This window comes from Nycticebus coucang, chromosome 1 (genome assembly GCF_027406575.1).
Source record: "Nycticebus coucang isolate mNycCou1 chromosome 1, mNycCou1.pri, whole genome shotgun sequence".
NCBI lineage: Eukaryota > Metazoa > Chordata > Mammalia > Primates > Lorisidae > Nycticebus > Nycticebus coucang.
Window position 1 is genome coordinate 14,934,295 of NC_069780.1, and position 16,167 is coordinate 14,950,461.

Below are 16,167 nucleotides of genomic sequence, written 5' to 3' on the forward strand. Positions count from 1 at the left end.
GTCTTGAGTAGTCATCTTTTCGTTTAACCTATTACTTCCTTGTCATCACTTTTTTGGGTTCCTTTTGACAGAGTATTTTGTCTATAGCTCTGAAAAAAAAATTAAACTTGGGCTAGTTTACTTATTACTACCGCCATCTAAAATGCCATCATTTAACTATATTCAGAGTATGAACTGAATCTATATAATTTTGAACTTGATTTAAATGAAATACACCAAATGACCTTGTACATGCACAATTAATAACTGTCATTGACCTAAACACACATTAAATGGGATTAAACATTATAGAAGAAAATCTATGTATATATGCAAATCGTTCCACAGTTAGACCTCTACCAAAGCAGAACTGAAAGTAATGTGAATAGACTTATTTTCAGTGATTGGCCATTTTACAAAAACAGTATGTTCCCTTCTCGAAGTGACTTTTTAATCAGTAATTCAGTTGTGAAACTTCATCTTAGGAGTTAAGAATGATCAATAAGAAAATACTATTAGGATTATGCATAAAAACCAGATATTACATAGGAAGAAGAGTTTAATGGCTGAAGGGTTTTGGTTTGCTCCCTTTAAAGCATGATCTAAAAGGGGCTCACCTGTCTAGATGGTGTTGGGGTGCCAATAGCTATATTTTGGCTGAGACATGTTTGGAGAAAGAGGCAGCATTAATAAAATTCCCCACTCCCCCTCAGTGATTCCATGAACCCATAGAAATGACACATTTGGAATTCTCTGTGTCTCTCCAGAATTCTAGAAAAGAATTTTAAGCATATACCATTTCTCTCTCTTTGGCTAAAATAGTGTATCCTACTTCCAGCTATGTTTAATTACCGAATTTTCTTTATTTTTGGTGCGCCATCACTTGATCTCCCTTCTGCTAAACTCTCTAACTTGTGCTTTTCCCATTCCCACATTTGCCAAGGGCTGCAGGCTGGACACCAGTGCAGACACCTTGTTCTACTATTCTTGGCTTTGCCAGGAAAGGAAGAGTCAACATGGCCAGCACAGTGGGGGTATGGATGGGTGTGGAAGGAATGGGAATTTCATAAGAATAAACATCCTTTGATTTCTTCACCTACATTTACACATTTAATTTCTTTTCTGCTAGTTCTTTTAATTTTAAAAATGCCTTTTTTGCCCACCTTTAAAAGTCTGCAGTGGGGGAGAAGAGCCAGTAAACTGGCTTGTACATCTGTAAATTGTGATTTGAGCTCTTCTTTTTCCAGCACACAGAATGTGTGTACCATGAATCAAAGTGAAGATATCCTTAATGGGCATATAATCAGTCAAGCATTTTTGATCGCTAAGTTTGTTTTATGGCAGTGGTGTATCTGGTGAAATAGTGTAGCAAAGTATTCCTAAACAATCACCTGAATGTAAATTGTTGTTTAATCCAGATTGAAAGATAGTGTTACCGCTGAACCCTAAGAGCTCCTTCTCACCACAGCCGTTGACGAGACTTGTGGCATATAACTACATTGTTCTGGATGATGCCCTGACGATTTCTGGTGGCCAGTGAGTGTTAAATAATACCAATACTGTCAAGTGCTTCTTGTTTTTTATCCGGGGACATTTATAATTCTCTGCTTCATGTACTTTGTAATTCTTCATGCTCAATGATGGGAATGAAAATTAATTACTCTGGGAATGTGAATGTCACCTTGACAGATCATTCCTATTCTGTTAAATGTTTTTATCAGTGAAACCAAGGGGTCCTTGGAATCTGTTCTGTTGTCCTACCCCTCCACTTTTCATATTTTTATGAAATGCTATGATATTTTTAGAAATGCTAAAACTGAACATGTAAAATTGCCTTTTTTTGATAGATATCCATAATAGTCTTTTTATTATTTTTTTGGGGGGAAATTGCCTTTTAATTTAAGTCTGGAATTCAGATACAATTTACTTGAAAACCTTCCTAAGTATGGCATTTAAGTCTATGTGAAACCCCAATCCTCTATTTCTGTAGCTAAGCCAAAGAAGTCACTTTGATTCCAGATCTGCACATTCTGGGAGCATGAGGTCTCATTTGTCTGAAGATGAGAGATGTCAGTCCATCTGAAGTTTCAGTTGGCTTATAGTTCTTTTTTGACCTTTGCTACTAATAGCTGGCAGAGAATAAAACCTGGCCTCTCAATCACTGTCTGGGTTTTATCAACTATTGACTGTTTCTTGAAGGATTGTAATGCCTATTTTATTGGTCTGTTGTAGAGTGTCAAAAAAGTGAAAACCATTACCAGCTAGCATCATTCCAAATCTACTGGTAATAAAGTCACTGCAATTAATCACTATCCATTAAAAATAAATGAGCAGAAATCATACCAAGGAGAAAATAAAAAAAATAAAATAAAATAAAAAAAAGGAGAAAATCAAGCATTTCAATCTCTACAACTCTACTGGCATGATCATATTTAATGCTCTGTAAAGAGTTGAATTAACTACTTTTCCTGATTTTTATTAAGCTGAACACTCCTTGTAATGGTTTTGTTTCAGTTTTACAAATTTCAAAGGTAGACTCTGTAACTTCCTGCTCATGTAAGGCCTGGCCCGCACCTTTCCCTTTGTTTCTCTTCGTACCCTGAAGACTGTTGCCGCCAACACAATTCCTTCCCTAGCTGTTGGTGATTTCCCACTCTCTGGCCTCTCGGTTTCTCAGATTTCTCTCTCCTGATGCTTCTGTCCTACATTCTGCCTTTGGCACCTACTCCGTTGTTCATATCCGAGACAGGCAGTTCTTAAAGTATGTTCCAGCGTACCCGGGCTTCTGAGACACGTCAGAGGGCCCGTGGGGTAAAATCCATTTTTGATAAGACCACTAAGATGTTACTTACCGTCTTCTCTCTCATCCTATCCCAAGTATAGTGTGTTTTCTAGAGGTTACATGACATGCAGTGTCACAGCAGAGCGACTACAGAAGCTGGTAAGAGAATCTAGCTAACTTCTACTCACCCAGACCAGAGAGGTCCAAAAATGTGGGGAAAAATGACCACTTTTGGGTGGTGCCTGTGGCTCAAAGGAGTAGGGCGCTGGCTCTGTATGCTGGAGGTGGCTGGTTCAAACTCAGCCCCAGCCAAAAACTGCAAAAAAAATAAAAAAATTACCACTTTTCTTACTAATTTTTTTGTTTTGGTAAACATAGTTATTTTTCATTAAAATATGCTATGTTGACCTTTAATAGCTTTCTTATTATTTTAATAAATTAATAAACATTTTATACATTATCAGTTTTAATTTTAATATGGTAGATATAAAGAGATATAAACTACATAAAAATAATTTTGTCATCAATCATTTTTCATAGTGTGAAGAGGTCCAGAAACAAAAAAGTTAATGACTAATTTTCCCAGACTGTCTAGAAAATATGAAATCCCCTTTTTATATTATTTTTGTTGTTTTGTAATTTTTAACCTACTATAAACTGATACTTTAAGAAAATAAAAGTAAATTTTATTTTATTTAAAAATCAAATGTAGATCAAAAATAATGCTGACCTATTGATCAAATACTTGGGTGTCATGGCACTGTCAAATTTCTATAAAATTTTCTACTTGTTGATTCGCAATTTCTGGAAAAGCTCCTTGTGGACCCTGTTGAGGCTCACAGATGTTTTACAATTGTGCTTTAGGTAGGATTGCAATAGACTCTGTAATTACAAGTAGCCCTCACTCTTCTACTGAAACAGTGTGCCACACTCTGACCTCAACCTCCCTCCCATCTTTTCAGTTTACTCCCTCTGGTGATGCAACTCCAAAAATATTTCATTCTCACCAAAATTTTCTTCTTCTTTTTATTTTATTTATTTTTTATTATTAAATCATAGCTGTGTACATTAATGCAATCATGATGCACCATACACTGGTTTTATACAGTGTATAAATGTGTACAGTGTATAATGTGTTTGACACATTTTCATCACACTGATTAGCTATAGCCTTCCTGGCATTTTCTTAGTTATTGTGTTAAGACATTTATATTCTACATTTACTAAGTTTCACATGTACCCTTGTAAGATGCACCGTAGGTGTAATCCCACCAATCACCCTTCCTCCACCCATCTTCCCCCCTCCCTCTCCGCCTTCCCCATATTCTTAGGTTATAACTGGGTTATAGCTTTCATGTGAAAGCCATAAATTAGTTTCAGAGTAGGGCTGAGTACATTGGATACTTTTTCTTCCATTCTTGAGATACTTTACTAAGAAGAATATGTTCCAGCTCCATCCATGTAAACATGAAAAAGGTAAAGTCTCCGTCTTTCTTTAAGGCTGCATAATATTCCATGGTATACATATACCACAATTTATTAATCCATTCGTGGATCGATGGGCACTTGGGCTTTTTCCATGACTTAGCAATTATGAATTGGGCTTCAATAAACATTCTGGTACAAATATCTTTGTTATAATGTGATTTTTGGTCTTCTGGGTATATATACATAATAGAGGAATTATAGGATTGAATGGCAGATCTATTTTTAGATCTCTAAGTGTTCTCTAAACATCTTTCCAAAAGGAATGTATTAATTTGCATTCCCACCAGCAGTGCAAAAGTGTTCCCTTTTCTCTACATCCACGCCAGCATCTCTGGTCTTGGGATTTTGTGATATGGGCTAACATTACTGCAGTTAGATATCTCAAAGTAGTTTTGATTTGCATTTCTCTGATGATTAAAGATGATGAACATTTTTTCATATGTCTGTAGGCCATGCGCCTGTCTTCTTCAGAGAAGTTTCTCTTCAAGTCCCTTGCCCAGCCTGCGATGGGATCACTTGTTCTTTTCTTGCTTATACGTTTGAGTTCTCTGTGGATTCTGGTTATTAAACCTTTGTCGGAGACATAACCTGCAAATATCTTCTCTCATTCTGAGGGCTGTTTGCTTGCTTTACTTACTGTGTTCTTGGCTGTGCAGAAGCTTTTTAGTTTGATCAGGTCCCAGTAGTGTATTTTTGAAGCTGCTTCAATTGCCCAGGGGGTCCTCCTCATGAAATACTCGCCCAGACCGATTTCTTCAAGGGTTTCCCTGCACTCTCTTCTAGTACTTTTATAGTTTCATGTCTTAAGTTTAAATCTTTAATCCAGTGAGTGTCTATCTTAAGATAGTTAATGGTGAGAGGTGTGGGTCCAGTTTCAGTCTTTTACATGTTGCCAACCAGTTGACCCAGCATCATTTGTTAAATAGGGAATGTTTTTCCCACTGAATGTTTTTAATTGACTTGTCAAAGATCAAATAACGGTAAGTAGTTGGGTTCATCTCTTGGTTCTCTATTCAGACATCTACTTTTGCAGACATCTACTTCTCTGTTTTTGTGCCAGTACCATGCTGTTTTGATCACTGTTAATTTATAGTATAGTCTAAGGACTGGTAGCATGATTCCTCCTGCTTTGTTTTTATTTCTGAGTAATGTCTTGGCTATTTGAGTTTTTTTCTGATTCCATATAAAATGAAGTATTATTTTTTCAAGATCTTTAAAGTATGACAGTGGAGCTTTAATAGGGATTACATTAAAACTGTATATTACTTTGGGTACTGTGGACATTTTAACAACAATGTTGATTCTTCCCAGCCATGAGCTTGGTATGTTTTTCCATTTGTTAACATTTTCAGCTATTTCTTTTATTAGAGTTTCATAGTTCTCTTTATAGAGATCTTTCACGTCCTTTGTTAGATAAACTCCCAAATATTTCATCTTCTTTGGCACTACTGTGAATGGAATAGATTCCTTAACTGTTTTTTCAGCTTGACTATTGTTGGTATGTATAAAGGCTACCAATTTATGAATGTTGATTTTGTAACCTGAGACGCTGCTGTATTCTTTGATTTTGTAGTAGAATCCCTTGTATTTTCCAGATATACAATCATATCATCTGCGAAGAGTGAAAGTTTGATCTGTTCTGACCCTATGTGGATACCCTTGATCACCATTTCTTCCCTAATTGTGATGGCTAAAACTTCCATTACAGTGTTAAAGAGCAGTGGAGACAATGGGCAGCCTTGTCTGGTTCCTGATCTGAGTGGAAATGATTTCAATTTAACTCCATTCAATATGATATTGGCTGTGGGTTTGCTATAGATGGCCTCTATCAGTTTAAGAAATGTCCCTTCTATACCAATTTTCTTAAGTGTTCTTATCATGAAGGGATGCTGGATATTATCAAAAGCTTTTTCTGTATCAATTGAGAGAATCATATGGTCTTTGTTTTTTTTTTTTTGTAGAGACAGAGTCTCACTGTACCACCCTCGGTAGAGTGCCGTGGCCTCACACAGCTCACAGCAACCTCCAACTCTTGGGCTTAAGCGATTCTCTTGCCTCAGCCTCCTGAGTAGCTGGGACTACAGGCGCCCGCCACAACACCCAGCTATTTTTTGGTTGCAGTTTGGCTGGGGCCGGGTTTGAACCCGCCACCCTCGGTATATGGGGCCGGCGCCTTACCGACTGAGCCACAGGCGCCGCCCCTGGTCTTTGTTTTTTAATTTCTTTATGTACAGAATTATACTTATAGATTTATGTATATTGAACCAGCCTTGAGACCCTGGGATAAAACCAACTTGCTCATGATGTATAATTTGTTTGATGTGTTACTGGATTCTGTTTGTTAGGATCTTGTTGAATATTTTGGATCTATATTCCTTAGTGATATTAGTCTATAATTTTCTTTTCTTGTTGGGTCTTTTCCTGGTTTGGGAATCAGAGTGATGTTTGCTTCAGAGAACGTATTGGGTAGTCTTCCTTCATTTCTTACATTTTGGAACAGATTGAGTAATATAGGTACTAGTTCCTTCTTAAAGGTTTGGTAGAATTGTGATGTAAAGCCATCTGCTCCCGGGCTTTTCTTTTTATGGAGATTTTAGAGCGTTCAAAGGCTTTGTCTTCAATGTCAGAAATCCTTTCTTCTGCTTGCTCCACTTTATTACTAAGGGATTCTACAGTATTTTTCAGATCTTTGAGGGCTGCAAATTCTTGCTTCAGTGCGTCAAAATCTTTGGTGGTTTTGTCTTTAAATTTGTTAAATTCTTGAACAACTTTTGAATTTCTCCTCGAATTTCTAATTCCGACTTTTGAATTGCTCTTTGAATATCTAATGCCAAATTTTCCTCCATTCTATTAATCTTGTTTGCAATCAATATTCTGAATTCGATTTCTGACATCTCGACCAGAACTGAAAGAGATCTTCAGTTACATCTACCATATGTTTCCTTGGGGGGGGGTGTTGATCTACTGGTTTATCTACTGGTTATTCAGGTTACCAGAGTTTTTCCACTGAATTCACCCCATGATTATTTTACACCATTTGATTTTTCACTTGGAGCTTTGTTGAGGACCCATACAGTGCTATGGCCTGAGAAACTGGGGACCTGTTTGGTGTGGTGGGGCTAAGTGGTTCTGTCTTGTTTTCAGCTGGTCTCTGTTCGACCCTAGTGAAACAGTTACTCTGGGTTGAAGTGTCAGCTGTGGAGTAATACCAGCAATTTATTCACCCCACCCCCCACAGGCAACAATTGGAAAAGGAAAATCACCCCTTCCTACAACCACACACCCAGGGCACCACCTGAATATTCCTTGGGCGATTGTCTGAGTTCAAAAGGTTCAAATCAATTGTCTTAGTCAGCACCTGTCTCAGGTGGGAGAGTTAAAAAGGTCTCTGGCAACTGGATCGCAGGGGTCTGGTGACTACTCAGATAAGGCTTGCTCCAGTGCTCTGTGGAGTCAGGAGGACCCACCCAGGAAATAGATCAGTCTGGGAAGATTGATGCCTCCTTCCCCACCTTGTACCTCTGTCACACCCAGTCACTGATAGTCCCACAGGGCTTTGACCTAGTAGTGAACAGATACACCAGGGGTTTGCACCTGCCTGAATCACAAGGAAATCTATTTCTGCTCGGCCAGGCCGCTGCGCTCTGCCTCTATCTAGCAGGGGGAGGTGAGGCCTGACAATCTCCGGCGCTTGATGGAGGCTGGGGGGTGTTCACTCAGTTCCAGCTCCACCCCTGATTGATGTTACTGACAGAAAAGAACAGACCAACTTTGCGGGAATTTGTTTCTGTCCCTGCTAAATTCCCCTGCAGAAGAGAAGCTGTTTTGAGTTCCCAGAGACTGCGCCTCAGGCCCTATCTTTGCTCCTGCAGGTTGGTATTCAGTTACCTGTCAGTTCTAGCCTCTTTCTTCCTTTGTCTATATGCTGACGATCCCCTGAGGGCCAGGTGCGTCTTAGGCTCAGTAAAGTGGTCCTCTGGGTCAGCCCCACCCTGGGAACTTCCTGGCTCTGCACGTGCATTTCAAGTCCCCGTGCTCCACCTAGGCCGGTACCACCTAAGGCAAACCCTTTACTCACGGGGACCGTGTTTCCCTCCCAGATCTGTTCTGTGTTGGTTGCCACCTGAGTAGAAGCCCAGCCTCATCTGGTTGCCCAGGAAGACAGGGGGTATGGCTTCAGAATATCTGTGAGTAAACCCTATTGTTGCCAAAAGACGGCTACCGCTCTGCTCCTCGGGGCGCCACTGCTCCGGTGTGGTTCCCTCTCAGCCGACCATCCTGTCCTTACTCCCATGCCTCAGAGTCAGCACTGACCAGGTGCAGTTTAGGCCCTGTCCACACCCCTCAAGAAATCACCCAAGAATCTGGACTCCTGATGAACAGGCCTCCATACCTCAGAGTGAGACTGGAGGGGAGTGCTGGGAGCTCAGAGTTGCTGGTAGAGAATATATACTGTTTTATACAGTTTTATGCCTGGCAAGAGAACAACATGGCACCCTAGTAGGGGAAGTAGGTCCAGTTTTTAGAGGGTCTCTCCTGTGGAGTGTAGTGGGAGGACCTTTGATCTCTACTTGTTTGTTTGTGGGGCACTCCGAGCCATTCTTATGGGGGAGGGGACTCCTGTCCACTTGGTGATGGATTTTGTACCTTTAGTTTGTATCCTTGGGGCTGCAGCTCACCTCAGCTCGCCTCAGCGGGGTTGATGTGCATTCTTCAACCTTCTCTCTTGGTGCAGCTGTAATCCACCAGGTTACTTGCTAAATTTCTGTCCTTTAAAACTCCTTCTGGATGGGAGCCTCTGTGGAAAGCTGGCTTCAGTGAGCCATCTTGTCTCCGCTGCCTGTGTTGCTGGATTTTGTTTGTTAGGACCTTGTTGAATATTTTGGCATCAATATTTATTAGTTATCTTGGTCTATAATTTTCTTTTCCTTTTTTTTTTTATTAAATCATAGCTGTGTGCATTGATGCGATCATGGGACATCATTCACTAGCTTCACAGACCGTTTACCAAGTTTCACATATACCCTTGTAAGATGCACCGCTGGTGTAATCCCACCAATCCCCTTCCCTCTACCCACCTCCCCCTTCCTTCCCCTCCCTTTCCCCCTTCCCCCTATTCTTAGGTTGTAATTGGGTTATAGCTTTCATGTCAAAACCTTAAATTAGTCTCATAGTAGGGCTGAGTACATTGGGTACTTTCTCTTCCATTCTTGAGATACTTTACTAAGAAGAATATGTTCCAGCTCCATCCATGTAAACATGAAAGAGGTAAAGTCTCCATCTTTCTTTAAGGCTGCATAATATTCCATGGTGTACATATACCACAATTTATTAATCCATTCGTGGATCGATGGGCACTTGGGCTTCTTCCATGACTTAGCAATTATGAATTGGGCTGCAATAAACATTCTGGTACAAATATCTTTGTTATGACATGATTTTTGGTCTTCTGGGTATATGCCCAGTAGAGGAATTACAGGATTGAATGGCAGATCTATTTTTAGATCTCTAAGTGTTCTCCATATCTCTTTCCAAAAGGAATGTATTAATTTGCATTCCCACCAGCAGTGCAGAAGTGTTCCCTTTTCTCCATATCGGCGCCAACATCTCTGGTCTTGGGATTTTGTGATATAGGCTAGTCTCACTGGAGTTAGATGGTATCTCAAAGTAGTTTTGATTTGCATTTCTCTGATGATTAAAGATGATGAGCATTTTTTCATATGACTGAAGTCTGCATTCCTGTCTTCTTCAGAGAATTTTCTCTTCAAATCCATTGCCCAGCCTGCTATGGGATCCCTTGTTCTATTCTTGCTAATGCGTTTGAGTTCTCTGTGGATTCTGGTTATTAAACCTTTGTTGGAGACATAACCTGCAAATATCTTCTCCCATTCTGAGGGCTGTTTGCTTGCTTTACTTACTGTGTTCTTGGCTGTGCAGAAGCTTTTTAGTTTGATCAAGTCCCAGTAGTGTATTTTTGAAGCTGCTTCAATTCCCTGGGGGGGTCCTCCTCATAAAATACTCTCCCATCCCGATTTCTTCAAGGGTTTTCCCTGCACTCTCCTCCAGTATTTTTATAGTTTCATGTCTGAAGTTTAAATCTTTGATCCAGTGAGAGTCTATCTTAGTAAATGGTGAAAGGTGTGGGTCCACTTTCAGTCTTTTACAGGTTGCCAGCCAGTTCACCCAGCACCATTTGTTAAATAGGGAATCTATTCCCCACTGAATGTTTCTAATTGGCTTGTCAAAGATTAAATAACGGTAAGTAGCTGGATTCATCTCTTAATTCTCTATTCTATTCCAGACATCTACCTCTCTGTTTTTGTGCCGATACCATGCTGTTTTGGTCACTATTGATTTGTAGTATAGTCTGAGGTCTGGTAGCGTAATTCCTCCTGCTTTGTTTTTATTTCTGAGTAATGTCTTGGCTATTTGAGTTTTTTTCTGATTCCATATAAAATGAAATATTGTTTTTTCCAGATCTTTAAAGTATGACAGTGGAGCTTTTATAGGGATTGCATTGAAATTATATATTGCTTTGGGTAGTATGACATTTTAACTATGTTGATTCTTCCCAGCCATGAGCATGGTATGTTTTTCCATTTGTTAACATTTTCAGCTATTTCTTTTCTTAGAGTTTCATAGTTCTCTTTATAGAGATCTTTCATGTCCTTTGTTAGATAAATTCCAAATATTTCATCTTCTTTGGCACTACTGTGAATGGGATAGAGTCCTTAACTATTTTTTCAACTTGACTGTTGTTGGTATATATAAAGGCTACTGATTTATGAATGTTGATTTTGTAACCTGAGACGCTGCTGTATTCCTTGATCACTTCTAAGAGTTTTGTGGTAGAGTCCCTAGTGTTTTCCAGATATACAATCATATCAGCCACGAAGAGTGAAAGTTGGATCACTTCTGACCCTATATGGATACCCTTGATCACCTTTTCTTCCCTAGTTGCAGTGGCTAAAACTTCCATTACAATGTTAAAAAGCAATGTAGACAATGGGCAGCCTTGTCTGGTTCCTGGTCTGAGTGGAAATGATTCCAATTTAACTCCATTCAGTATGATATTGGCTGTGGGTTTGCTGCAGATGGTCTCTATCAGTTTAAGAAATGTCCCTTCTATACCAATTTTCTTAAGTGTTCTTATCATGAAGGGATGCTGGATATTATCAAAAGCTTTTTCTGCATCGATTGAGAGAACCATATGGTCTTTGTTTTTTAATTTGTTTATGTGCTGGATTACATTTACCGATTTACGTATATTGAACCAGCCTTGAGATCCTGGGATAAAACCGACTTGGTCATGATGTATAATTTGTTTGATGTGTTGCTGGATTCTGTTTGTTAGGATTTTGTTGAATATTTTTGCATCTATATTCATTAGTGATATCGGTCTATAATTTTCTTTTCTTGTTGGGTCTTTCCCTGGTTTGGGGATCAGGGTGATGTTTGCTTCATAGAATGTGTTGGGTAGTCTTCCTTCTTTTTCTACCTTTTGGAACAGGTTAAGTAATATAGGTACTAATTCCTCTTTAAAGGTTTGGTAGAATTCAGACGTGAAGCCATCTGGTCCTGGGCTTTTCTTTTTAGGGAGGTTTTGTATGGTTGATTCTATTTCCGAACTTGATATGGGCCTGTTCAACATTTCCAATTGATTCTGGCTAAGTCTTGGAAGGTGATGTGCTTCCAAGTATTGGTCAATTTCCTTCAGATTTTCATATTTCTGAGAATAAATTTTCTTGTAATATTCATTACGAATTTTTTTGATTTCTGAGGAGTCTGTTGTTATTTCGTCTTTGTTGTTTCTGATTGATGAGATTAGAGATTTTACTCTTTTTTTCCTGATTAGGTTGGCCAAAAGTTTATCTATTTTATTGACCTTTTCAAAAAACCAGCTTTTTGATGTATTGATCTGTTGTACTATTCTTTTGTTTTCAATTTCATTTAATTCTGCTCTAATTTTGGTTATTTCTTTTCTTCTACTGGGTTTGGGGTTGGAATATTCTTCCTTTTCCAGTTGCTTGAGATGTCCCATTAAGTTGTTAACTTCCTCTCTTTCCGTTCTCTTGAGGAAGGCTTGCAGTGTTATAAATTTCCCTCTTAGAACTGCCTTTGCGGTGTCCCAGAGTTCCTGATAGTTTGTGTCTTCATTGTTGTTTTGTTCCCCCAAATTGGTGATTTCATTCTCAATCTCATCTTTGACCCAGCTATCATTCAGCATAAGGTTATTTAGCTTCCATGTTTTTGTATACGATGCAGATTCCTGTTGTTACTCAGCTCAAGTTTTATTCCATGGTGGTCCGAGAAGATGCATGGAATAATTTCTATTCCTTTAAATTTACTGAGGTTGGACTTGTGACCTAAGATGTGATCGATTTTGGAGTAAGTTCCATGAGCTGATGAGAAGTATGTGTATTCAGTTTTGTTGGGATGAAATGTTCTGTAGAGGTCTGCTAAATCCAAATGTTGGATGGTTAGGTTTGAATCTAAGATTTCTTGCTCAGCTTCTTGTTGGAGGATCGATCCAACACTGCCAAAGGAGTGTTGAAATCTCCGACAATTATGGAGCTGGAGGAAATGAAGTTGCTCATGTCTTTTAGAGTTTCTCTTATAAATTGAGGTGCATTCTGGTTGGGTGCATAGATATTAATAATTGAGATCTCATCATAGTGAGTATTACCCTTAACAAATATGAAGTGACCGTTCTTGTCCTTCCTTACTTTTGTTGGTTTAAAGCCTATTGTATCTGCAAATAAAATTGCAACACCTGCTTTTTTCTGATTACCATTTGCCTGAAATATGGACGACCATCCTTTCACCCTGAGTCTCTATTTGTCTTTTAGTTAAGATGTGACTCTTGTATGCAACAGATATCTGGCCTGAGTTTTTGTATCCAGTCAGCTAACCTATGCCTCTTTAGAGGACAGTTTAAGCCGTTCACATTAATAGAGAATATTGATAAGTCTGGTGAAGTTTTGGGTATCGAGTTTTTCAGAAGTCCAGTGGCCATTTTTAATCCTTTCGCCAGTGTGGAAATTGGAGTTTAATCCGAAGTTTCTGAGTGAGTTTACTTTTGTGGTATAGGATTGGGTTGGTCATTATGGAGGGTAGGTCTGAGAGTATCCTGAAGAGCTAGTTTGGTTATGGCAAATTTCTTCAACAAATGAATGTCATTAAAGTATTTAATTTCTCCATCATAAATGAAACTCAGTTTAGCTGGATACAAGATCCAGGGTTGAAAGTTATTTTGCTTTAGGAGATTAAAAGTCGGTGACCACCCTCTTCTGGCTTGAAAAGTTTCAGCAGAGAGATCTGCAGTCATTCTAATATTCTTGACTTTGAAGGTAAATGTTTTCTTTCTCCTAGTAGCTTTGAGGATTTTCTCCTTCATATTAACTTTAGTGAAGTTAATTATGATATGCCTTGGCGATGTCTTATTGGGGCTGAGTCATGCTGGAGTTCTGAAGCTGTCCGCTATCTGAATTTGAGAATCTCTAGGCATGTCTGGAAAATTCTCTTTCATAATTTCATGCAGAAGGGCCTTTGTGCCCAGCGAGGCCACTTCATCTGTTTCTGGAACCCCTATGATTTGGATATTCGCCTTCTTTGAATTATCCCAGAGCTCTCTGAGTGAGTGATCCGTTTTTGCTCTCCATTTCTCTTCCTCTTTGAGAGTTTGGGAGCGTTCAAAGGCTTTATCTTCGATGTCAATCCTTTCTTTTGCTTGCTCCATTCCGTTACTGAGGGATTCTACTGTATTTTTCATGTCTTTGAGGGCTGTAAATTCTTCCTTCAGTGTGTCTAAGTCTTTGGTGGTTTTGTCTTTAAATTCGTTAAATTCTTGAGACAACTTTTGAATTTCTCCTCGAATTCCTAATTCCACTTTGTTAATCTTGTCTGCAATCCAAATTCTGAATTCGATTTCTGACATCTCAGCCAGTTGTTTATGAATGGGATCTTCAATTGCATCTGCCATGTCTTTCCTTGGGGAGGTTGATCTATTCTGGTTATTCATGTTACCAGACTTTTTCCGCTGATTCCGCCCCATGGTTGTTTTACTCCCTCTGATTTTTTCCCCTGGGGCTTTGTCGAGGGCCCATACAGTGTTGTGGCCTGAGAAACTGGGGCCCTGTCTGGTGTGGTGGGGCTAAATGGTTCTGCCTTGTTTTTAGCTGGTTTCTGTTCCACCCTAGTGAAACAGATACTTTGGATTGAAGTCTCAGCTGTGGAGAAATATGAGCAATTAAGTCACCCCGCCCCCCACCGGCAAACAATTGGAAAAGAAAAATCAAACCTTCCTACCACCGTGCACCTAGGGCACCACCTGATTTGTCGTCAGGTGATTGGTTTAGTTCAAAAATGTCCAAATCAATTGTCTCAGTCTGCACCTGTCTCGGGTGAGAGAGTTTAAGAGGTCTCTGGGAACTGGATCACAGGGGTCTGGTGACTACTCTGGTATGGCTTGCTCCAGTGATGTGTGGAGTCAGGAGGAGCCACCCAGCCTATAAATCAGTCTGGGAAGGTTGCTGCGTCCTTCCCCACCTTGCACCACTTCACACGCAGTCAGTGATAGCCCTGCAGTTGGCTGACCCAGTTGCCTGTAGTGAATCGGTACTCCAGGAGTTTGTACCTGCCTGAATCACAAGGAAGTCTGCCAGGCCGCTGCGCTCTGCCTCTCTCCAGCAGGAGGAGGTGAGGCCTGACAACCTCGGGCACTAGATGAAGGTTGAGGGGTTTTCACTCAGGTCCAGTCTCATCCCTGATTAATGTTAATGACAGAACAGAACAGAACAACTCTGCGTTTCCACTGCAGAAGAGAAGCTGAATTGAGTTCCAAATCAGCTTGTCTTTGCTCTTGTATTGTCTATAGGCTGACAATCCCCTGAGGGCCAGGTACGTCTTCGGTTTAGTAAAGCAGACCTCTGGGTCAGCCCCGCCCTGGGAGTTTCCCTGGTTTGCAAGTTTATGTTGCCTCAGGCAAACTCAGAGTCTCTGGTTGCCCAGGGAGACAGGGGGTGTGGCTTCAGAATATTCTGTAGTGAGCCGTATTGCTAGCAAAAGAGGGCTGCTGCCTTATGGCTCAGGCAACCATTGCTCCAGTGTAGCTCCCCTCCGGCCAATCATCCTCTCTCTGCTCCGTACCCCAGAGTCTGCACCGACAGGCTGCAGCCCAGCACTGTCTACACCCCTCGAGTAATCGCCCAAGAGTCTGGACCCCTGGGGGACTGGCCTCCAGACCTTGGAGTGAGAGCAGAGGGGAGCGCGGGGAGCGCTGGAAGCCTGGGGTTGCGAGCAGAGAACACACACAGCTTTACACAGTTTTATGCCTGGCTGTATTATCACCAAAAGACGGCTGTCGCACTGTGCCTCAGGGAACTGCCACTCTGGTGCAGTCCCCTCTCCGCCGACCGACCGGGACTGGCCTCCAGACCCCAGTGTGAGCAAAGGAGAGCGCTGGGAGCTCAGAATTCCAGGTAGAGACCATATACAGTTTATACAGTTTTATGCCTGGCAGGGGGACACCATGGCACCTCAGTAGGCGAGGTAGATCCAGTTTTTAGAGGGTCTCTCCCATGGAGTGTAGTGGGAGGACCTTCGAACTCTGCCTGGTTGTTTGTGGGGCACTCTGAGCCTTTGTCATGGGGGAGGGGACTCCCGTCCGCTTGATGATGGATTTTGTACCTTTTGTTTGTATCCTTGTGGTCGCAGCTCGCCTCAGCGGGGTTGACGTGTGTTCTACAACCTTCTGTCTTAGTGCAGCTCAAATCCACCAGGTTACTTGCTGAATTTTTGTCCTTTAACTCTCCTTCTGAACGGGAGCCTCTGTGGAAAGCTGGCTTCAGTCAGCCATCTTGTCTCCTCCACCTAATTTTCTTTTCTTGTTGGGTCTTTTCCTGGTTTAGGGATCAAGG

At 40.6% G+C, this 16,167-nt stretch overlaps 1 protein-coding gene across 1 annotated transcript in view; it reads left to right on the forward strand.

Annotated features, from left to right (window-relative positions):
• Positions 1-16,167, forward strand: part of ARHGAP24 (Rho GTPase activating protein 24) — a 668,175-nt gene that overhangs the window by 52,467 nt on the left and 599,541 nt on the right. The window lies entirely within an intron of this gene.